This window comes from Thalassophryne amazonica, chromosome 1 (genome assembly GCF_902500255.1).
Source record: "Thalassophryne amazonica chromosome 1, fThaAma1.1, whole genome shotgun sequence".
Lineage (NCBI taxonomy): Eukaryota > Metazoa > Chordata > Actinopteri > Batrachoidiformes > Batrachoididae > Thalassophryne > Thalassophryne amazonica.
This window is the reverse complement of record NC_047103.1, coordinates 84898961-84922282: the sequence shown is the minus strand read 5'-3', so window position 1 is coordinate 84922282 and position 23322 is coordinate 84898961. Positions and strand designations below refer to the sequence as shown.

Sequence of the window (23322 nt, the reverse complement as noted above, 5' to 3'; positions counted from 1 at the left end):
CTCCAAACCACAGCAGCTAATCCTTTTATTAGTGGAGCAGTGATTCAGTGTCAGAGCCGCCTCTGACTTGGAGCTTCCCTTGTGAACGTGGGGTTGTTGGTTCCTCTTGGCTTTACTAACTGTTGTTCACCTCACCTGCATCTCATCATCACTCTCTGTCTGGATTGCGATGTTCCTCTCTCTTTATTGTCCATTGTAAGAGTCTGCAACAAAAACAAGCTATCAATAAATAATGCCAAAATACTAATATTCTGTTTAAACCATTTTAAGCTGTTTAACTCTTTATTTTGTGATTGTGATGATGTGATTGAGTTAAATGTTGTGCAAAATGAGTTTAGTGTTTGGACTTTTCTGTTTTTCTTTATTTCATCTAGTTGCTTTTTTTACCCACCAAAGGGTTTATTTATTGTATATCTCTTCCTGAATAAGCAATATGGATATTTTTCCAGTAGAAGTCAGAAAATGTTGCAAACATGCACTTTTTTTTTTTTTTTTTTTTTTTTTGTAAACAGAGGCACACAGTGAAGAGTGAAGATGACATTCAGAAGGGGGGGAGAATGTGGCAATGGAGGTGGTGTATGATGTAAAGGGGTTGAAAAAGAGGGCAGAGGAGTTGTTGGGTTGTTTCTTTGAACAGAGGACTAGTTGACAGTGTAGAAGCCTTCGTTGACGTTGCAGCACAGCAGGAGGTGAAGAAGAAAAACACTGTGGATGTGAAATGTGGAAAGTTGAAGGAGCCGTGTGTCCTCTATGTGCCTCCTGGTCTGCTTACCTGAAAGCTTTGATTAAACTCCTGACACTGCTGAGCACCTCTTTGAGAAGAGATTTAATGAGGATGTTAAATTTCAGAAATAGAAATACCACAGTTGTAGAGTTGCAGTAATTCTGTACAGTGTCACGGTTCTGGCAGCATCTTCTTTGTTATGTGACAGAATAGATACTGCAGCTGAACACAAAAAGTTCTTTCAAGTGTTGAGGTTTTGGCAGGTGAACTTGATGTAGCTGATCCTCTTAAAGCAATGTAATCGACTGTCGCCTGCAATGCCTTCATAATGCATGGCCAGATAATATTAGAACAAGACCAGAGCTGAAAGCCTTTGTGCATTATGACTTTAAGTGTGTCTGTCCTTCAGGCAATCCTACACGTCCTCTCGCACAAACCTTGATTTTTTTTGTTTGTTTGTTTGTTTTTAATGGCAGGAAAAGCTTTCTGATTATTGTTTATTTAAATGATATTGTTCCACTTTTGCTGCAAATTTAATTTTTGATCAATTTTCAAATAATTTCAGTATAACTCACCTGGATCCATGTATTCAGACAGATTTTTACAAAAAGGCGCTATTTACATTTGACTATGTAGAGCCTCATATTGTTCAGTTTCATCAGCAACATCATGGATCAAACATTGAGAGATAAAATTATTCATGGGATTAAGAACAAAAATTTAAATTTACTTAAGACTGTGTTTAGGGAAAGAAAGTTGGGTTTTTTGTAATAAGTATAAATCTTAACTTTGAGGAAATTTTTGGTGTTTTAGAAAGAAACTGTGCTGTTATGGGGAAAAAATAATAAATGTATATATAAAAGTAACAATATATGGATAGAATACAATAATTTGCAAATGTTTTAGGCAACCGAAACATTGGATAGGTAACCCCCCCACCCACCCACACACACACACACACACACACAAAAAAAAGTATATGACCACACATGCACTCAATAATAAAATGAGTGCAAATACCCAATTAATTACAATCTGATTTTCTTACAAATATCAAGAAAAAACACTTATGCATGGAAAAGTAATTACATTTTTTATCTCATAAAATGGATCCATTTTTAAGCACATTTCCACATTTCTATTTTTACCAGATATTTAACATTTTTCTTTATTTCTAAAACATTTGCACATTACTGTTTATAAATACAAAAAGACAAGTTGTAATCATTTCTGCAGCATATTTTACATGAGATTAACACACTTGTCTCTAAATAATACCGGTTTTATTTCTCAAAGTAAACATTGTACTTCTAATATTGATGTTTTTCTGGTAACATTGCAACTTAGCATAATTGTTTTGTCAAAATATACCTTGAAAAGTGTAAGACTAACTGACTCCATTATAATCTCAGTGATGCATCAGGTACAAAAATTAACAAATTTAGTAAAATGTATTCTGATCATTATCCCTCTGGCAACAATTAATGGTTCACATTTTACACAACTTTTATTCTAAAGTGTCTTCAAAACTCTAAGGGGTTAAACACCTTCCACTCAGTTATAAGCACATAATCAGAACACACAAATCCTCCATCACAGTGTCACAGGTGAGGGATGATTTCATTTGAATAGTGAATCAGTTTCAAGGAAAAATTGTTGGCTTTATGGCTAGTTCTTGGGAAAAGATGTGACAACGTGACAAAGTGTTATGACATTTTGCAGTGACATATGAAGCAAGATGTAGACCCAAAGAAAACAGTTCGAGGTGTCAGGTTGATAATCTCATTATAGTACCATAATGAGTGTTGGACAGGCACTGAAACAGAAGACATTTTCACCAAAATGTTGTTGGAATACTCACTCACACTATGAATAAAACATCTCTGCGACTCCAGTCCTAAGAATTGTCCGTCAATAAGGACATTTTCTGAAACGTGATTAGACGTCACAAATACAATATTGATTTTTTTCCTGTAAACGTTGTCACTCATCAAAACATTTTACTTGCGTTACAGTCAGACTGTCACTTTAACACACAGAAAGAAACAAAAAGAAAAAAACTGATCAGCTGGGAACACTGTTGACACTGAAGGAACATGAGGTCTCAGCAGAAAGCAGAGTGGGACTAATAACTGTGTGATGTTGTGGACCTGGTAATCATAGGCCATGGGGCAGCATGGTCCCACATGCACCTCCCCACAACCCTATAAATTTGGTATCATTAGAAATCTTAGGATGTCTAGGTTACAAAAATAACTGGTAACAGTAAAAATACTGGGCCTCACGTTGACATATGTCAACATTGGATTACTACCCTGTCATTAACCACCCTATTATGAAATACAAAACTGTCAAAGAATGTCTGTGAGTAGCAGAAGAGGCTGCACATGAAGTACGTCAAGAGTTTGTCATTACAACCTTTGACATGGGTGTTTGTATGAAGGCATACCCTCTGATCTGAACAAGAAAGCTATGCACATAATTCAAAATGTAATCAAATCTATATAATGACAGCTTTCATTTGGTGTCTTATGTGTCCCATTTGTTTAAAAGATGATTTGGTAGTTTTTTATGTTGTGCGGAAAAAAATGTCATCATGCACATGTTCATTTGGCTAGGGTCGGTCAATAAAAGTGCTCATATGTCATAGTGAGGCCCAGTATTTTTACTGTTACCAGTTATTTTTGTAATCTAGACATCCTAAGCTTTCTAATGATACCAGATTTATAGGGTTGGGGGGTGGTTCAGGCGGGACCATGCAGGCCCATGGCCTATCATTGTTAAAGTGTGATTTGTGGGTAGTTTTGTCTGACATGAGGATGATATTCAGAGTTCTGTTTCGTTCACACTTGCCCTGGACAGTCAGACATCCTTATTTAAGGTTTGTTTAACTAAGGCTCCTTAGTAACCAACGAGTTACTTCATCTGTCACTACTGCACTCATACAAAAAGTACATCAGCTGTTCTCCAGCGCACACTGATAAACAATGGGATGCTTTAAGCTGACTTAACAATGGCATCTGCAGAGAGCTTCCTCTTTGTTTTTATTTTGTGTGTGTGCATGTGGAATTTTTTTTTTTTTCCATTATTTCAGATTTAACTTTTTGGTTTGAAACTCTTTTTTGTGATTACTTGTTTATTAGTGATGTGATTATTAAACATGCAATAAAAAGAACTAAAACTTGCCAATGAGTGTTTTCATTTGTTGTCTTGCCCCAGTTTCATAGTTTATCAAATGTTACATTATAGTTTGATCAGATTGTTCATCAAAAAGTATTCAGAGAGGAAGTATGTTAATGCACAGGCTTGGGAGTAATGTGTAGCGGAAAGCTGTGATCAAACAACCAACATCTTAAGCTTGCATTAAGCAGAGGCCATGGAGTTTCTTCAAAGAAAAAGAAACTCCATACAGCAAGGCCTGGTATATCTCCAGGTGTCAAAGCGGAGACACTCCGGCCAGGCACAGCTTGGCTTGATGTCAAAACCCCCCACCACTAATCAGGATTTAAGACTCCCCAAAGTGCATTCCTCACGGAGTTTTGAATTCTTATCAGTACCCCAAACCAGATGGTCATCTCTCCTCTAACATAAAAAAAAACCTCCACAGAAAGACACTTTCTTCACCAAAAGTCCTAAAAGAGGTATTCCTACCTAAAGAAAAAAACAACTCACTGAAGGATTACCATCAGTCTACTGATAATTGCAAAGTTTTTCTGGTTGAAATCGACTCACTATTACGCTTTTCACATTTCTGCTAGATGAATACAAAATCTAACCATGGAACAAGAGTGACCCCTGTTTGACGATTTGGGGAAGGGCAGGTGACTGAGTCCTGCAGACTTAAAATTGTAACCACGTTTTTAAAAGGAAATTTCATTGTATTGTTGTAACAAAAGAAAAAAAAAAGGGAAAGGGAAACATGTCGCTCTTTTCTATTTATGCATGAAAGTATTATATTTGATGTGTTATACTCTGTTCATTGGGGAATGTTTATTTTGTGTGTTCTTATATATGTGTGTGGTATATAATTCCAGGTAAACCAGTTACGAGATTTATCCTGCAGGACTTGTTTGGTTTCAAAGCGGAATTTTAGCTGCACGCTGATTTATATATAAAAAAAAAACTAGAGAAAGGAAACTCCAGAAACTACATTACCCAGAATTCTTGGGGGTGGAGCTTGTTAAACCTTTAAAAGAGCTTGCGCCCGGGAATTTGCTCTCTTTTCTCTCGCTCTTTCCCTCTCTTCACTTTCTGCATCGTGTGCCGTGCACTTCGTGAGCCTAAAGGCGCGGCCTGGCCGTCAAGGAAATTTATGACTCTTTGTTTAAAGCCACGTGCTACTTAAAAGTACTTCTTGTTTTGTGCAATTACTTTTTCTGACAGATAACGTTTGCAACCTTTGTCAAGTTAAACGTGCAGGCGCATTTAACTTCCTTTTTCAATTTTTTGAATTAAAACCTTTTTCTTCTTCAAACTCCAAATTCCTTTCGTGAACCTTTTTCTTCTAAAGTCAGCTATTTTTGCACTTGAATTTTGATTTGACCCAGCTTCCAAAAAGACAACGACAAACGACGAATTTTTGATTTTTGATAGAGAATAAAGATGCTCAAACCTTTATTCTGATGAGCCAGACTCCGGAGCGCTGCAGAGAAAAACATCCAGGTCAGCTGACCGCGAAATCACAGCACAATAACAGAAATCATCCCCGTAACTGACGAAACCGCGCAGGTCGGACCGGCAGAGCCTCTTTGTCAAGGTCCCTGAAGAAGCTGTGTGGTGGACGAAGCGTCGACTGAACCAGACGGCGTCCAGCATTGGACTTCACGGAGACCCGCTGTACTGCGTCCAAGTAAGACCGGCTATGTTGTCAGATAAACACAGTGGCTTTATTTAACTCTATTCAAAATCATTAATCTTCTTTCAAGTTAATAAATACCAAAGTAAATTACCTGTTAAATTAGGATTAATTTAACTCCTAAAACTCTACGCTGTCGTCATCATTAAATTGCTCACTGTGATATGCCCTGTTATTTAACTCCTGCCAGAGTTAAATATCTTAAACGTGTGAAGTTGTCTGTGATTTTTGTATGGTTTTACAGAGGGTGTCAGAGCTGACCTGCAGAGCTTACGCCTGAAAGTTTGAGACTGATTTTAATATTTCCTATCGACTGACCCTAAAATCAATGATATTATAACCTTGTTATAGGTAAAATTATCCACAAGTGATAATTTTCAATATTCCAAACACATTATTATATTCATCCTGTGGTTTTCGTTCTACAAACGGATTACATGTAAAATGTAATTAGGACGGTAAAAAAGAGCCACTCCACTGTAAAAGACATGAGAAGTAATCTGATTGCAGATACATTATGTAATAATGTATTATTTTGCAGATTACGAGGTCTGTCAATAAAATAACGGTCGTTTTTATTTTTTTCAAAAACTATATGGATTTCATTCATATGTTTTTACGTCAGACATGCCTGAACCCTCGTGCACATGCGTGACTTTTTCCACGCCTGTCGGTGACGTCATTCGCCTGTGAGCACGCCTTGGGAAGGAGTGGTCCCGCCCCTTGTCGGATTTTCATTGTCTGGAAATGGTGGAATGAAAAGGGGTCCTTAAAGCTGTTATAACAGACCTTATTCTCTGTGAAGACCGTAAAATTTTCACTGAAAGCCAGATAAATTTTTCGAATGGTTTCCAGGTGCCAGTCTAACAGCTTCTGAAAAAATTCTGATGGAAAAAAAGTCCTTTTCATTCCGCCATTTCCAGACAATGAAAATCCGTTCGAGGGGGCGGGACCACTCCTTCCCAAGGCGTGCTCACAGGCGAATGATGTCACCGACAGGCGTGGAAAAACTCACGCATGCGCACGAGGGTTCAAGCATGTCTGATGTAAAAACATATGAATGAAATCCATATAGTTTTTGAAAAAAATAAAAAGGACCGTTACTTTATTGACAGACCTCGTACATGCAGAAAGTAACTCAACAGTCCGTACTCAAAAACTATACATTTTTATATATAAAAAAAATGTCTTGCTCTGTCAGTGTTACATTAAAATTAAATGTATTAATAACATGCATGGAAATATGTTGAGTTCTCAAAAGTGGAAAAAAAAATCACTGTAGAGTGGGGAAATGTTTTTAAGACCAAGTCTACCTGGATGACTGAGAAAATTCATTAACTGGCTCCATGGAACTCCAGAACTATTTGCATTTGGGATTGAGATATCCCAATTTTAACAACTGTGACACATTTAGTGTTTTTATCTTGGACAGTTGTCTTTAGAATAATAGCTGTGCATTTAAAAAGTGTGTAAAGCTCAAAATCCTTATAATGGGTTTTATTTCCAGACACACAAATGCATTGGGAACAAGGAACATTCTATTCCAAATCAAAACATGAAACATTTATCAAATTTGTTATTACTTTACAGAAAGTGAAGAAAAATGAATATTAGGCTGTTCCAAAATAACAGCAGTGTGTATTTTTTTTTATCTCTGCCAATGTTTTCTCCCCGTTTGTAAACAGTCTGAAGTCCAAAATTTTTCATATATCCTTAAGAAATTTTGACTGAAAATTCATATCTTGATGAACAAGAACTGATTCAATTCTCAAGGACAAAGGTCAAAGTCAGCAAAAAATCTTGGAAAATTGGAAAAATCCATATTAACATTAAATTAATTTTTAAACAGCCATAGCTCTATCAAAAATATCATATTTCTTTCATATTTAAGAGTGTTATGTAGGTTGGTATTCTTTATTGACTGACGAAATTTAATCTGGATCTGTTCCAGGTGACAGTTTGTGACCATTTAAATTTAACTGAAAAAAAAAAACTAATGTATATTTTACATTATATCTTACCCAAACATGCCATAATCACTCATATGAAAGTGAGGTGCAGACTGGTGCTAACTATCGCCTGACAAAGGATGATCTGGATATGATCCAGATTGTGGATTTTGCGGACATTTGAATTTAATATTGAAAAGCCCATTTGGTGTACATTGTGCATTATATCTCAATCAAAAGTCCCTCAACCACTGTCATTTTTCTGTTATGGATTTACCTGCACCAGCAAAATTGGACGAAGGTTCCAATTTTATGCCTGTTTGTTAATCTTCCAGTTATCAGTCTGAAACCAAGTGCCAAAACACAATGACAACTTGTGCTGAGCAGAGATAATAAATGTTCTGTGAAAATTATCAAAAAAAGAATTCAGAAACCAAAAAAAAAAAAAAAAAACTGACAACACCACAAAAAAAAACTTCAAGTGAATGAACTAAATACATACTCCTGACAATTGTTCTAACTTAGTTTATGAAAAGCCACTTCTGCCAGGACTTTGAACTAGAAAATGTTTTCCAAGATAAAAATTTTTGTGGAATTGGAAACTAGTGTTGGTGGAAGTTTGCGCCGCCACAGTGATGTATGTTTTTATTTATGTCCACTTGATAACAGCAAACAGACACGCGCGTCAGAGTGGGCAGTTGTTTGTCCATGTCCGTCCAAACACAACATGGTGTCCAGCTGGGATGTCCAGATCCACAGATTTCCACAGCCGCTTCAGTGGGAGGACACACCTCCTGTCATCTCAACGCACACACCAAAACCACACTTGTGTGGGACTTAGACAAATTTCTCTGTGAGTACAAAAGTGATTGTCTGCAGTCTGTTATTGTGCCAAGAGTGCAACTGGCCACCCATTTTCTAAGTGCCATGCGAGCAGTGTTAGATGTTCGTGCATGTCACCTGGAATTTGGCCGGCACCTGCCACGAGAGAGTGTGATGTGTTCGCACAGCACACACTTTGTCTTTCAGGAGCTTGTGTGTGCAAATAGTTGTAGCCACAGCTCTATGAGGCGTTGGAGTCAAGGACGACATTACACGGTTTGCACACGATTCCTGCATCATGTGCACTAATTGTGCATGTCGTCCAAACTTCACACTATGTGTGAAGGGGCACTTAGTGAAAGCTTTAATGAGGCGGATAGCAGAGGTCGGTACACGAGTAAGCAGTCCAGAAAAAGCCGCAGTACAAAGAACATCAGGCAAAAGGTGTGGTTGAGGCAACAGGCTGGAGGTCAGGTACACACTATGAAGCAGGCAGGAATACGAATGCAGGAACAGAGCTGGAATGAAGGCACAAGGCACGACAAACTGGTGAGAGACAAATGCACCCAGTGAGCTGATATAACCCCAGGTGGTAATCATCAAATCAGGAACAAGTGTGCGTGGAAAGCACCAGAACTAGGGCGTGGCCAGAGAGAGAGAAACTCCCATCACCAAGAAACAAGAGACAGAAAGAGAAGTAGAGACAGACAGACCCAAGCAGAAAACCCCCCACAAAAGAATAAACAAACCAAAACCAATGAAGTACAAAAAATAACCAACAGAAGAAAAGAACAAAATAAAACAAAACCAAATCTATCTACAACAGAAAGAACAACAGTGTTACGTTTAGAGGGCGGAAGACCATTTACAAAGTCCATCATAATATGAGACCACGGATGTGTAGGCACAGGCAGTGGCATTAATAACCCGGCAGGTGGACGGTTGGACGACTTATACATAGCACATGATTGACAGGCATTGGCATATTCAGAAACATCCTTGGCTAACCCAGGCCACCAAAATCTTTGTTGAATTACAAAAAGGGTTTTCTTAATTCCCGGGTGACAAGACAAACGACTATCATGTCCCTACCTGATCATGTCCCCCCTGAGTGCGACTGGAACAAAAAGGTTGCCGGTGGGACAACCAGGAGGCACTGGGATACCATCAGCAGCAGACTGGACATTAGATTCACTTTCCCAAGTGAGAGCAGAGACAAAGCAGGAAGGTGGCAGTATTATTCCTGGATCGGACGGGGCGTCAATCGGTTCCCCCTGACGGGATAAAGTGTCTGGTTTCCCATTTTTGGAACCTGGTTGGTATGAAAGCACAAAGTTGAAATGGCTGAAAAAGACAGCCCACCTAGCTTTTCGGGCATTAAGGCACTTGGCGAATCTTAAATATTCTAAATTTTTATGGTCAGTGTAAACCAGGAATGGTGCTTGTGACCCCTCAAACCAGTGGCACCACTCCTCCAAGGCCACTTTCACCGCCAACAGCTCAGTCTCCGATGGTGTAATTACACTCTGCGGCGGTCAGCTTCATGAATAGATAGGCACACGGATGCATCCTATTGTCAGCGAGGTTACGCTGCGAGAGGACCACACCCACACCAATGTCGGAAGCATCAACCTCAACCACGAACTGTTGAGCGGTGTCAGGGAGGAGCAGCACGGGGGCCACTGTAAAGCATTTCTTTAGAACTCTGAAAGCCTCATCGCACTCCAGTGTCCAGACAAACGGCTGGAGGGACAACGTGACATCATGTAACAGAGCTGCAACAGTACTGAAATTACATATGAATTTACAATAGAAATTGTCAAAGCCTAGGAATCTCTGTACCTTCAGTGAGGAGGGAACAGTCCACTCACACACAGCGGCAACCTTATCAGTGTCCATGTTAATCTCTCCCTCCGTGATTATAAACCCAAAAAACGAAACAGTCAGTTTGTGGAATTCACATTTTTCTGCCTTTACAAACAGGTTGTGGTGTAACAAGGTCTGGAGTATGGTGCAAATATTTTCAGTGTGAGTTTTCTGGTCGGGAGAGAAAATCAAAGTATCATCAAGGTACACAAAAACAAATTTATTTAGGAATTCACACAGCACATCATTAACCAAGTTTTAGAAAACTCCGGGGGCATTGGTGAGGCCAAATGGCCTGACAAAGTATTCATAATGACCAAAAGGTGTGTTAAAAGCTGTTTTCCACTCATCTCCTTCTTTTATCCAGACCAAGTGGTATGCGTTGTGGAGATCAAGTTTGGTAAATATTTTAACTCCTTCCAACAATTCAAAAGCAGAGGAGATGAGAGGCAGCAGATAACAATTGTTAACGGTGATGTCATTAAGCCCACGATAATTAATACAAGGGCGGAGCGACTTGTCTTTTTTCTCAATGATGACAAACCCCGGCCCATGGGCGACGAATGACAAATCAAACCAGCAGCTAAGGACTCCTGTATATATTCATTCATGACATTGCATTCAGAGACAGACAGTGAAAATAGTTTTCCCCGAGGTGGGCTTGCCCCAGGGAGAAGCTCGATGGTGTAATCATATTCTCGGTGGGGTGGTAATGATTTAGCTTTGTTTTTGCAAAATACGAGTGCCAAATCGTGATAGCATGACGGAACCCCTCTGAGATCCAGGTTAGAATCCAGCTGAGAATGAACAGATTTAGAGATTTAGACAGACAGGCCTTTTTGCAGGCTGAACCCCAAGACACAATATCCCCCTTTGACCAATTAAAATTCGGACTGTGTTGTTGTAACCAGTGGGGCCCCAGAATAAGCGGATGCGTCATATTGTCAAATATGTGAAAACTGATTAATTCAGGGTTGTTCTCCGACACTGTCAAGGAAACGGACTGAGTACGGTGAGAAATACAACCCGATTTGTGGCCATCCACAGCACACACCACCAGAGGGCGTGGGAGCTTAAACAATTTCAGGTGTAGGGACCTGGCAAGAGAGAACAGAATCAAGTGAGCATCAGAACCAGAATCAAGAAAAGCTGACACGGAAGCTGACGAATTTTCAGAGGACAATTTAGCAGTAATTATGTTTTTTGCTGAGGATGGAGTAATACAATTTAGACTCACCCGTAAGTTGGATTTTGGCTGCACGGGGGCACCCTTGGCCTGACAATTGGTTGTCATGTGACCAGAATGTCCACAGTAAAAACAAAGTCCGTCTTCTTGGTGGAAGAAAGACAAGTGTGACCCAGTTGCATGGGCTCCTCAGCACTGTGGTGTGGAGGATCCACGCTGATATGGCTGGAAAAGGAGGTGCGGATGGGAGGTGTAGTGGAACGTCGGTCAGGTAGCTGGGCAGCATGGCGAGGAGATCCTAAAGATGCCGGTCAATCCAGATGGTGAGAGAGATGAGCTCATCGAGGTCTTCAGGCAGATCTACGGCCACCAGCTGGTCCTAGATATTTTCGGCAAGCCCATGGAAGAGGACATTGTGGAGCACCGTGTGATTCCATTCACTTTTGGCTGATCTGTCTTAACACCACATATTTTCTGTTTATGGGGAATTACTACAGGCAGATCCATGGTTGTGCGATGGGGTCTCCGGTATCCCCCATTGTGGCCAATCTGTACATGGAGCGAGTGGAGAAGACAGCCTTGACGTCGTTCACGGGCTTCTCTCCCAGTCACTGGTTCAGATATGTCGATGACACATGGGTTAAAATCAAGCAACAGGAGGTCGAGGACTTTACAGAACACATCAATTTGGTGGACTCCAATATCAAGTTCACACGTGAGGATGCCAGAAACAACCATGTAGCCTTCTTGGACTGTGATGTTATGATTGGAGAGAACAGGTAGCTCCAGACAGATGTTTACAGAAAACCCACTCACACTGACCAATATCTGCTCTTTGGCTCAAACCACCCCCTTGAACACAAGCTCGGGGTGATCAGGACTCTTCAACACAGAGCCCTACAGGTGCCCACAACTGCAGAGGGAAGGGCTAAAGAGCAACAACTTGTACGGAAAGCCCTCACAGTATGTGGGTACCCACGTTGGTCCCTGAACAAAGTGCAGAAGTCCCAGAAAACAAAGAGACCAGATAGACAGGAGACGGAGACAAGAAGAAGAGGAGTGTCTCTCCCTTATTTAGCAGGAGTAGGGGAAAAACTACAGAGGATCTTCAGACAGTACAAAATCCCAGTTTACTTTAAACCAGTCAACACCTTGAGACAGAAATTAGTTCACCCTAAGGACAGGATCCCTAGTTACAAACAGAGCAATGTAGTGTATCATATCAGATGTCAGGAAAACTGTAATGAACACTACATAGGTGAGACGAAGCAACTTTTACACAAGAGGCTATACCAGCACTGCAGAGAGGTCACCAGTGGACCTCAGTCTGCAGTTCATCTCCACCTGAAAGACACTAGCCACACGTTTGAGGACAAGGAAGTTAAAATCTTAGCCAGAGAGAAGAAATGGTTTGAGAGAGGTGTCAAGGAAGCATTCTTTGTAAAACAGTTGAAACCCAGCCTTAACCGCGGAGCGGGTCTCAGACACGCTTTGTCCCCTGTTTACAATGTGGTACTCAGGTCAAAGCAGTTTCAGTCTTTTGTTCATGGTAATGAGTCATTCACATCATCAGGAGAGAGTCGTCAAGGGAGCCATCAGGGGAGGCTTCCGTCCTGTCATTAGGAGAGTGCTAACTAGAGCACAATAGGTGCCAATTAGAGCTATTGTTTAGTCACTAGCCTATAGCAGTCAGCCTCTCGGTAGGTGGGGTCTGGTTAGGTTAAAAAACTCCAGCTTTTGTTGGCTTCTGGTTTATTCTTTTCTACAAGAGTCAAGACAGAAGTCAGACTACCAGAGCAAGAATTTTAGCTGAGGAAGCTTCTGTGTGTTGGGAAAGTGTAGTGACACGGACCCACAACAGGGGGCATAAATGAGCGGACAATAGATGAGCCAAAAATACAACACTTTACTGTTGTGAAAAATGTACAACGAGAATACAGACAAATGCAGAATTTGGATCACAATCAAAATACACAAGGTGATGTGTAGGTAGGCTCGAGGATAGGAGACGTCTGTCCCGAGAAGAACCGGATCCCACACAATTTCCACTGCCACCGAACCCGAAGGATACTGGAGCCGCCAAGTCCTGAGTCCCCAGGTGGTCACCGTCTCCGACTGTCGGATCTGGTACTGCTGGCAGAAGAACAGATGTGATGAGTGTCTGACAATACACTCAGTAAACAGTCAGCAAGTCGTTATTCCAGGTGGGAAACAACACCTCCACCTTTAACACAGAACACAGTTGTGCAGAGCCAAAGAGCTACTTAGCGTTTTGGCGTGAGGGTGAAGAACGTCACTCTTTCACGGAACCACAAAATGCAGCACCCAGCTGACAGCAGCTACAGCAACTGCTGCAAACACTCAGAAAAGGAATCACGTGCGTAACGGCACAGTCAAACGGCTGAGAGTTTACCGTAGAGGTCGACGATATCTCGGCGACCTCTTGGAGATGTCGTCCGGCTTTTGTGTGTGTGGTTGAAGACCTGGTGATTGGTGACAGCTGTCATAGTTGATGAGTGACAGCTGTCACCCCGGCTGTTCCTGTGAGTTGGCAGCGCCCTCTCGTGCCTGAAGCCCGCACTTCAGGCAGGGCGCCCTTTGGTAGTGGGCCAGCAGTACCTCCTCTTCAGCGGCCCACACAACAGGACCCCCCCTCAACGGGCGCCTCCTGGCGCCCAACCCGGCTTGTCGGGATGGCGATGGTAGAACTCGGCCAGGAGGGCCGGATCCAGGATGAAGCTCCTCTTCACCCAGGAGCGTTCTTCGGGTCCATAACCCTCCCAGTCCACCAAGTACTGGAAACCCCGGCCCTTCCGGTGGACGTCCAGGAGCCGACGCACAGTCCAAGCCGGCTCCCCGTCGATGATCCGGGCAGGAGGCGGCGCTGGTCCAGGAGCACAGAGGGGTGAGGTGTGATAGGGTTTCAACCTGGAGACATGGAAAACCGGGTGGATCCGCAGTGAAGCTGGGAGCTGTAGTTTCACTGTGGCAGGACTGATGACCTTGAGGATCTTAAATGGTCCAATGTATCTGTCTTTTAGTTTCGGGGAGTCCACTTGTAGAGGAACGTCTTTTGTGGAAAGCCATACCTCCTGCTCGGGCTGGTATGCAGGGGCCGGGGAACGCCGGCGATCTGCATGGGCTTTGGCCCTCATCCGGGCTTTCAACAAGGCAGAACGGGCGGTGCGCCACACCCGACGGCACCTCCGCAGGTGGGCCTGGACCGAGGGCACACCGACCTCTCCCTCCACCACAGGAAACAATGGGGGCTGGTACCCCAGACACACCTCAAACGGGGAGAGGCCGGTGGCAGAGGACACCTGGGTGTTATGCGCGTACTCGATCCAGGCCAGATGTTCACTCCAGGCCGTCGGGTGCGTGGACGTCACACAGCGCAGGGCTTGCTCCAGTTCTTGGTTGGCCCGTTCTGCCTGTCCGTGATACCCAGACGAGAGGCTCACGGTGGCCCCCAGTTCTCGGCAGAAACTCCTCCAGACTTGAGAGGAGAACTGGAGACTGGGGATCTGATCTGGCATGCAGACATGCAGACAGCCGGTTTTTGACTGCACCAGAACTGGTGCAGTCAAAAACCGGCGTTTCAACTCCCTAAACGCGGCCTCGCACCGATCCGACCAAGTAAATGGTACTTTGGAGGAGGTCAGAGCTGTCAGGGGGCTAACTACCTGACTGTAGCCCTTTATGAACCTCCTGTAGAAATTCGCAAAGCTGAGGAACTGTTGCAGCTTCCTATGGCTTGTCGGTTGGGGCCAGTCTCTCACCGCCGCAACCTTGGCTGGATCAGGGGCGACGGAGTTGGAGGAGATTATGAACCCCAGGAAGGACAAAGAAGTCCGGTGGAACTCACACTTCTCGCCCTTCACAAACAGCCGGTTCTCCAACAACCGCTGCAGGACCTGACGTACATGCTGGACATGGGTCTCAGGATCCGGGGGAAAAATGAGAATATCGTCTAGGTATACGAAGATGAATCGGTGCAGGAAGTCCCGCAAGACGTCATTTAGCAAAGCCTGAAACGTCGCGGGGGCGTTGGTGAGGCCGAACGGCATGACCAGGTACTCAAAGTGACCTACTGGGGTGTTAAATGCCGTCTTCCACTCGTCTCCCTTCCGGATCCGAACCAGGTGGTACGCATTCCTAAGATCGAGTTTTGTGAATATTTGGGCTCCATGCAGGGGCGTGAACACCGAATCTAACAGGGGTAGAGGGTACCGGTTGCGAACCGTGATCTCGTTCAGTCCGCTGTAGTCAATGCATGGACAAACCTGCACCCATCGGGGAGGTGGAGTTCCGGATCAGCCCGGCAGCTAACGAGTCCCGGATGTAGGTCTCCATTGATTCGCGTTCCGGACGTGAGAGGTTGTACAGCCGGCTGGACGGATACTCAGTGCCCGGGATCAAATCAATGGCGCAATCGTACAGACGGTGTGGGGGAAGAGTGAGTGCCAGATCTTTGCTGAAGACGTCAGCGAGATCGTGGTACTCCTCAGGCACCGCCGCAAGATTGGGGGGGACTTTAACCTCCTCGTTAGCGGTCAAACCGGGCGGAACCGAGGATCCTAGACATTCCCGGTGACAGGTTTCGCTCCACTGAGCCACAACCCCAGACGGCCAATCAATCCGGGGATTGTGTTTGATTATCCAAGGGAAGCCCAAAATCACGCGGGAGGTAGAAGGAGTCACAAAAAACTCAATCTCCTCCCGATGATTCCCAGACACTATCAGAGTTACTGGCAGTGTCTTGTGTGTGACTAAAGGGAGAAGGGTGCCATTTTTCCTCTTTGTAAGTTAGTACACACGTCTGGTGTGAATATATTATTATATCCGATGGATATGTGCACTTCATTTATTTCATACACGCGGGCCAGCGAAGAATATTGTGTTTATTCTCGGGAAGAACTGCTGGCCCTACGGCCGAAGGGACGTGAGGGCATTGTCCATACCATCCCGGAGGAGCTGAGGCGGCAGTATCGGGGCTGCAAAGCCGACGCTAAGCTAAAGGCCAGGCTAAAGGCTAAGAATGCGGCAAAGCGGCGATAGAAACCTTCGGTTTCGTCGGTGGTCATGGGGAATGTTAACTCGCTGACCAACAAATCCGATGAGCTGGTGGGACTGGTGAAGAATCAGAGGCTCTACAGGGAGTGTAGTCTGCTGTGTTTCACGGAGACGTGGCTCACTTGCGATACTCCAGATGCTAACGTGGAGCTACCTGGATTCACCATGCTGAGAGCGGACAGGGACGCGATGCGAAGCGGCAAGCGTAAAGGTGGGGGACTCGCACTGTTTATTAACAACAGATGGTGCAACCCTAGTCATGTAAACATAAAGGAGATTGTCTGTTGTCGGGACATTGAACTGATGGCGGTGAGTCTCCGACAGTATTACATGCCGAGGGAGTTCACACACGCCATCTTTACGTGTGTTTACATTCCTCCACGGGCTGACGCACAGGCGGCGTGTGACGTCATCCACTCCACCATCGCAGCGCTGCAGACACAACACCCTGAAGCCTTCTTTGCGATCTCTGGTGATTTTAATCATGTCACACTGAACTCCACTCTCCCTGCTTTTCATCAGTTTGTGGACTGTCCCACCAGAAAGAACAGGTCTATTGATCTGATGTATGCCAACATGAGGGAAGCATACACAGCTACTCCACTACCACCACTGGGAAAATCAGATCACAATCTGGTTTTTCTACAGCCTCAGTACAAACCACTGGTACTGAGGCAGCCCATTACTACACGTTCATTCAGAGTCTGGTCTCCTGAGGCAGAAGAAGCTCTCAGGGACTGCTTCGAGACTACGGACTGGAGCGTGCTGCAGGACACACATGGTGAGGACATTGATGGAGTGACACACTGCATCACGGGCTACCTGAATTTCTGTAGGGACGTTGCTGTTCCCATAAAAACTGTACGTTGCTTTCCAAACAACAAGTCCTGGATCACCAGCGATGTCAAGAATCTTCTAAACCAAAATAAGAGGGCGTTCAAAGACGGAGATGGGACGGAGCTTAGGCGTGTACAGTGGGAACTAAAGGCTCGCCTTAAAGAGGCCAAGGAGTCCTACAGGAAGAAGGTGGAGAGAAAGCTGCAAGACAACAACATGAAGGAGGTCTGGGATGCAATGAAAACCATCACAGGCTGCAAAAGCAGCAGCCGCAGCCCAGTAGATGGGGTGTGGACAGAGCAAACCAGTTTAACGACTTTTTTAACAGGCTTGATTGTTCTGCCTCTGCAAACCCCCCATCAACCCCTCCCGCAGCAGTTATCACTTCATCACCATCAAAACCCCCAGCAGATCAGCCCTCACCATCATCATCATCACCGTCAGCACCAAAACCCACAGTGGATCAGCCCTCGTCCTCACCCTCACCATCCTCACCACCATCATCATCATCATCGTCACAGTCAGCCGGAACAAGCACCCACTCTCACCGTCCTCCCTCCTTCACGGCAGACCAGGTCAGGAGAGAGCTAAGGAGACTCCACCCCAGGAAGTCAGCAGGCCCGGATAAAGTGTGTCCCAGAATGCTTAAGGCCTGCGCCAACCAACTGGGGGAGCCCCTCCAGCATGTTTTCAACCTGAGCCTACGTCTCAGAAAGGCCCCAGTCACATGGAAGACATCCTGTGTCATTCCAGTTCCTAAGAAGGCACACCCGAAGGAGCTGAATGACTGCAGGCCAGTCGCTTTGACATCCCAGGTGATGAAGACCATGGAGTGACTGCTGCTGAGCGTCCTCAGACCTCAGGTCAGACATGCTGAGGACCCACTGCAGTTTGCATACAGGGAGAAGGTGGGAGTGGAGGACGCCATCATCTACCTCCTTCACAGGGCCCACTCTCATCTGGACAGGGGTAACAGTGCTGTGAGGGTCATGTTATTTGACTTCCCCAGTGCCTTCAACACCATCCAGCCCCTGCTACTGAGAGACAAGCTCATGGAGATGGAGGTGGACACTCATCTGGTCACCTGGATCACTGATTATCTAACTGGAAGACCACAATACGTCAGACTCAGTAACTGCACCTCGGACACAGTGATCAGCAGCACTGGAGCACCACAAGGAACTGTGCTCTCTCCAGTTCTGTTCACTCTGTACACATCAGACTTCAATTACAACTCGGAGTCGTGCCACATGCAGAAGTTTTCAGACGACACTGCTATTGTGGGATGTGTGTGAGAGGGACAGGAAAGAGAGTACAGGGACCTGATACAGGACTTTGTGGAGTGGTGCAAATCAAACCACCTGCAGCTGAACATTGCCAAAACAAAGGAGATGGTAGTGGACTTCAGAAGGTCCGGGCCCATTCTGCAGCTAGTCTCCATTGAGGGGGTCGATGTGGAGGTGGTCCAGACTTACAAATATCTGGGGACACTTATGGACGATAGGTTGGATTGGTCAGCCAATACTGACACCCTCTACAGGAAGGGACAGAGCGGACTGTACTTCCTGAGGAGGTTAGGGTCCTTCAGGATCTGCCATAAACTCCTGCGAATGTTCTACCAGTCTGTGGTAGCCAGTGTCCTCTTCTCTGTGGTGGTCTGCTGGGGGAGCAGCATGAAGAGGAGGGACGCCGGACGACTGGACAGGCTTGTGACGAAAGCTGGTTTAGTGCTGGGAACAGAGCTGGTGACACTAACATCAGTGGCAGAGAGAAGGACCCTCTGTAAACTGCTGGCCATCATGGACAATGTTGAGCACCCTCTGCACAGCGCCATCATCAGGCAGAGGAGCTCATTCAGCGGCAGACTGCTGTCCCAGTCCTGCCACACGGACAGATTCAGGAAGTCTTTTGTCCCTCAGGCCATCAGACTGTTCAACTCTTCCCATCTCAGTAAGAAATAATCCTGTGACACATCTGTTTGACCTTTTATTGCTTTCTTTTTGGTGCAATGTGTGTGTCTTGTCTAATGTGTAAGCTGCTGGATGCCTTGAATTTCCCTCTGGGATCAATAAAGTATCTATCTATCTATCTATCTCTATCTATCTAGTGCCCGCACCTTCAATGGCGAAGGAAGCGCCACCAGAGGGAGCCCTACCTCCCTTGCCCATCTGCTGTCCAGCAGATTCCCTTCTGACCCCGTGTCCACCAGTGCAGGGGCCTGAAGGGTTAGATCCCCACTCAGCACTCAGGATTGTAACTGGGAGTCGTGCAGAAAGACGGGTTTGTCCCACGTGAATTTCTTGGCCCACCCTTAGCCCAGTTTCTAAGAGCGGGCGTTGGTGTTTAACCGTTTGGGGCAGTCTCTCTGCTGATGCTCGTTTGAGCCGCAGATAAAGCACTCTCCGTGGACCAGTCTCCTCTGTCTGTTAGTGGCTCTGACTTTAGCCCTGCTCGTGTCCATAGCATTGTCAGCAGGGGGAGCTGTCGCCAAACGGAGCGCTGAGGCAGTGGAGCATGGGGAGGGCGGTACCTTTTCAGATCCGGAAGGGAGAGGGACGGCGCGTACCCGACCATGCCCTTCGTCTCGCTCCCGACGGCGTTCCTCTAACCAATTGTCTAATCGTATGACCAGATCAATAAACCCATCTAAATCCCGTGGCTCATCCTTAGCCACCAGATGCTCCTTCAGGACTGACGACAGTCCATTTATGAAGGCGACGCGGAGTGCAGTGGTATTCCAGCCGGACCTCGCAGCCGTGATGCGGAAGTCGACCGCATACTCAGCTGCACTTCGACGCCCCTGTCTCATTGACAGCAGCGCTGTTGAAGCAGTCTCGCCTCTATTTGGGTGATCAAATACTGTTCTGAACTCCCTCACAAACCCAGTATAAGAGGTAAGGAGCCGTGAATTCTGCTCCCAGAGGGCCGTAGCCCAGGCGCGTGCCTCACCTTAAATCAAATTAATCACATAAGCCACCCTACTGGCGTCGGACGCGTACATCACGGGACGCTGTGAAAAGACGAGCGAACACTGCATTAAGAAGTCTGCGCACGTCTCTACACAACCTCCATACGGCTCTGGGGGAGTTATGTATGCTTCAGGGGATGGTGGGGGGGGTTGTTGAATGACCAGTGGAATGTCTATATTCGGTACCGGGTCAGCAGGAGGAGCTGCAGCAGCGCCCTGAGTGCGTGCTTCCACCTGCGCGGTGAGAGCCTCCATCCAGCGATTGAGGATGACGTTCTGCTCGGTCATTAAATCCAACCGAGCAGTAAAGGCGGTGAGGATTTGCTGCAACTCACCTAACACGCCTCCTGCAGACACCTGTGCACCCTGCTCTTCCATTAGCTGTTCAACAGATGGTTGACGCCCCTCGGGATCCATGACGATGGCCGAGATATCCTGTTGGGAAAGTGTAGTGACACGGACCCACAACAGGGGGCGCAAATGAGCGGACAATAGATGAGCCAAAAATACAACACTTTACTGTTGTGAAAAATGCACAACGAGAATACAGACAAATGCAGAATTTGGATCACAATCAAAATACACAAGGTGATGTGTGGGTAGGCTCGAGGATAGGAGACGTCTGTCCCGAGAAGAACCGGATCCCACAGGATTTCCACTGCCACCGAACCCGAAGGATACTGGAGCCGCCAAGTCCCGAGTCCCCAGGTGGTCACCGTCTCCGACTGTCGGATCTGGTACTGCTGGCAGAAGAACAGATGTGATGAGTGTGTGACAATACACTCAGTAAACAGTCAGCAAGTCGTTATTCCAGGTGGGAAACAACACCTCCACCTTTAACACAGAACACAGTTGTGCAGAGCCAAAGAACTACTTAGCGTTTTGGCGTGAGGGTGAAGAACGTCACTCTTTCACGAAACCACAAAACACAGCACCCAGCTGACAGCAGCTACAGCAACTCCTGCAAACACTCAGAAAAGGAATCACGTGCGTAACGGCACAGTCAAACGGCTGAGAGTTTACCGTAGAGGTCGACGATATCTTGGCGACGAGGTGGAGATGTCGTCCGGCTTTTGTGTGTGTGGTTGAAGACCTGGTGATTGGTGACAGCTGTCATAGTTGATGAGTGACAGCTGTCACCCCGGCTGTTCCTGTGAGGCGGCAGCGCCCTCTCGTGCCTGAAGCCCGCACTTCAGGCAGGGCGCCCTTTGGTAGTGGGCCAGCAGTACCTCCTCTTCAGCGGCCCACACAACACTGTGATTTGAAGTGAAACGTTCTCACGTCAAGCAACCCAGTCCAGTTGAAGATTCAAGCTTCTCTACTACCCAGTCCTACATCAACAACATCCATAAACGCCGCCGCCTTCTCTGGGCCCGAGCTCATTTGAAATGGACAGACACAAAGTCCATGTTTCAAATTGTTTTTGGAAATCATGGATGCTGTGTCCTCCGGACAAAAGAGGAAAAAGACCATCCAGACTGTTACAGCACAAAGTTCAAAAGCCAGCATCTGTGATGGTATGGGGGTGTGTCAGTGCCTTTGGCATGGACAACTTACACATCTGTGATGGCACTATCAATGCTGAACGGTACATCCAGGTTTTGGAGCAACACATGCTGCCATCCAAGCAACGTCTTTTTCAGGGACGTCCCTGCTTATTTCAGCAAGACAATGCCAAGCCACATTCTGCACATGTTACAACAGCGTCACTTCGTAGTAAAAGAGTGCGGGTACTAGACTAGCCTGCCTACAGTCCAGACCTGTCGCCCATTGAAAATGTGTGGCGCATTATGAAGCGCAAAATATGACAACAGAGACCCCAGACTGTTGAACAACTGAAGCTGTACATCAAGCAAAAATGGGAAAGAATTCTACCTACAAAGCTTCGACAATTGGTGTCCTCAGTTGCTTATTGCTTATTGAGTGTTGTTATAAGGAAAGGTGATATAGCTGTTGGGGGCCATAAATACGAGGGCTGTCAATAAAGTATAGGTCCTTTTTATTTTTTTCAAAAACTATATGGATTTCATTCATATGTTTTTACGTCAGACATGCTTGAACCCTCGTGTGGATGTGTGAGTTTTTCCATGCCTGTCGGTGATGTCATTCGCCTGTGAGCACTCCTTGTGGGAGGAGTCATCCAGCCCCTCGTCGGAATTCCTTTGTCTGAGAAGTTGCTGAGAGACTGGCGCTTTGTTTGATCAAAATTTTTTCTAAACCTGTGAGACACATCGAAGTGGACACGGTTCGAAAAATTAAGCTGGTTTTCAGTGAAAATTTTAACGGCTGATGAGAGATTTTGAGGTGATACTGTCGCTTTAAGGACTTCCCACGGTGCGAGACGTCGCACAGCGCTCTCAGGCGCCATCGTCAGCCTGTTTCAAGCTGAAAACCTCCACATTTCAGGCTCTATTGATCCAGGACGTCGTGAGAGAACAGAGACGTTTCAGAAGAAGTCGGTTTCAGCATTTTATCCGGATATTCCACTGTTAAAGGAGATTTTTTTAATGAAAGACGTGCGGACGGGTCCGCGCATCGGGACGCAGCCGGCGTGGTGCGGCAGCACAGGAAAAACACCTCCGTCTTGATAACCATTTGTAAAATCCAGGCGGCTTTCAGTGGAGTGAGTATATGAGAAATTGTTTAACAGCTGGACATGTTCCAACTTGTCCTTAAGGCTTCCAACAGAGGTGTTTTTCCTGTGGCAGAGCGTCGCAGCGGCTGTGAGCCGACGCTGCAATCCGTCCGCACGTCTTTCATTAAAAATTCTCCTTTAACAGTGGAATATCTGGATAAAATGCTGAAACTGACTTCTTCTGAAACTTCTCTGTTCTCTCACGAAGTCCTGGATCAATAGAGCCTGAAATGTGGAGGTTTTCAGCTTGAAACAGGCTGACGACGGCGCCTGAGAGCGCTGCATGATGTCTCGCACCGTGGGAAGTCCTTAAAGCGACAGTATCACCTCAAAATCTCTCATCAGCCGTTAAAATTTTCACTGAAAACCAGCTTAATTTTTCGAACCGTGTCCACTTCGATGTGTCT

The 23322-nt window shown here is 45.4% G+C and overlaps 1 long non-coding RNA gene across 1 annotated transcript; it reads right to left on the bottom strand.

The window, feature by feature from the left end:
• Positions 1-1876: 1876 nt before the first annotated feature.
• LOC117512172 lies at positions 1877-16114 on the bottom strand. The gene is made up of 3 exons (XR_004561229.1): positions 16104-16114; positions 4390-4395; positions 1877-2095 (listed from the first exon to the last, which is right to left on the bottom strand). It is a non-coding gene; the product is annotated as an uncharacterized LOC117512172 (long non-coding RNA).
• Between the last annotated feature and the right edge of the window lie 7208 nt (positions 16115-23322).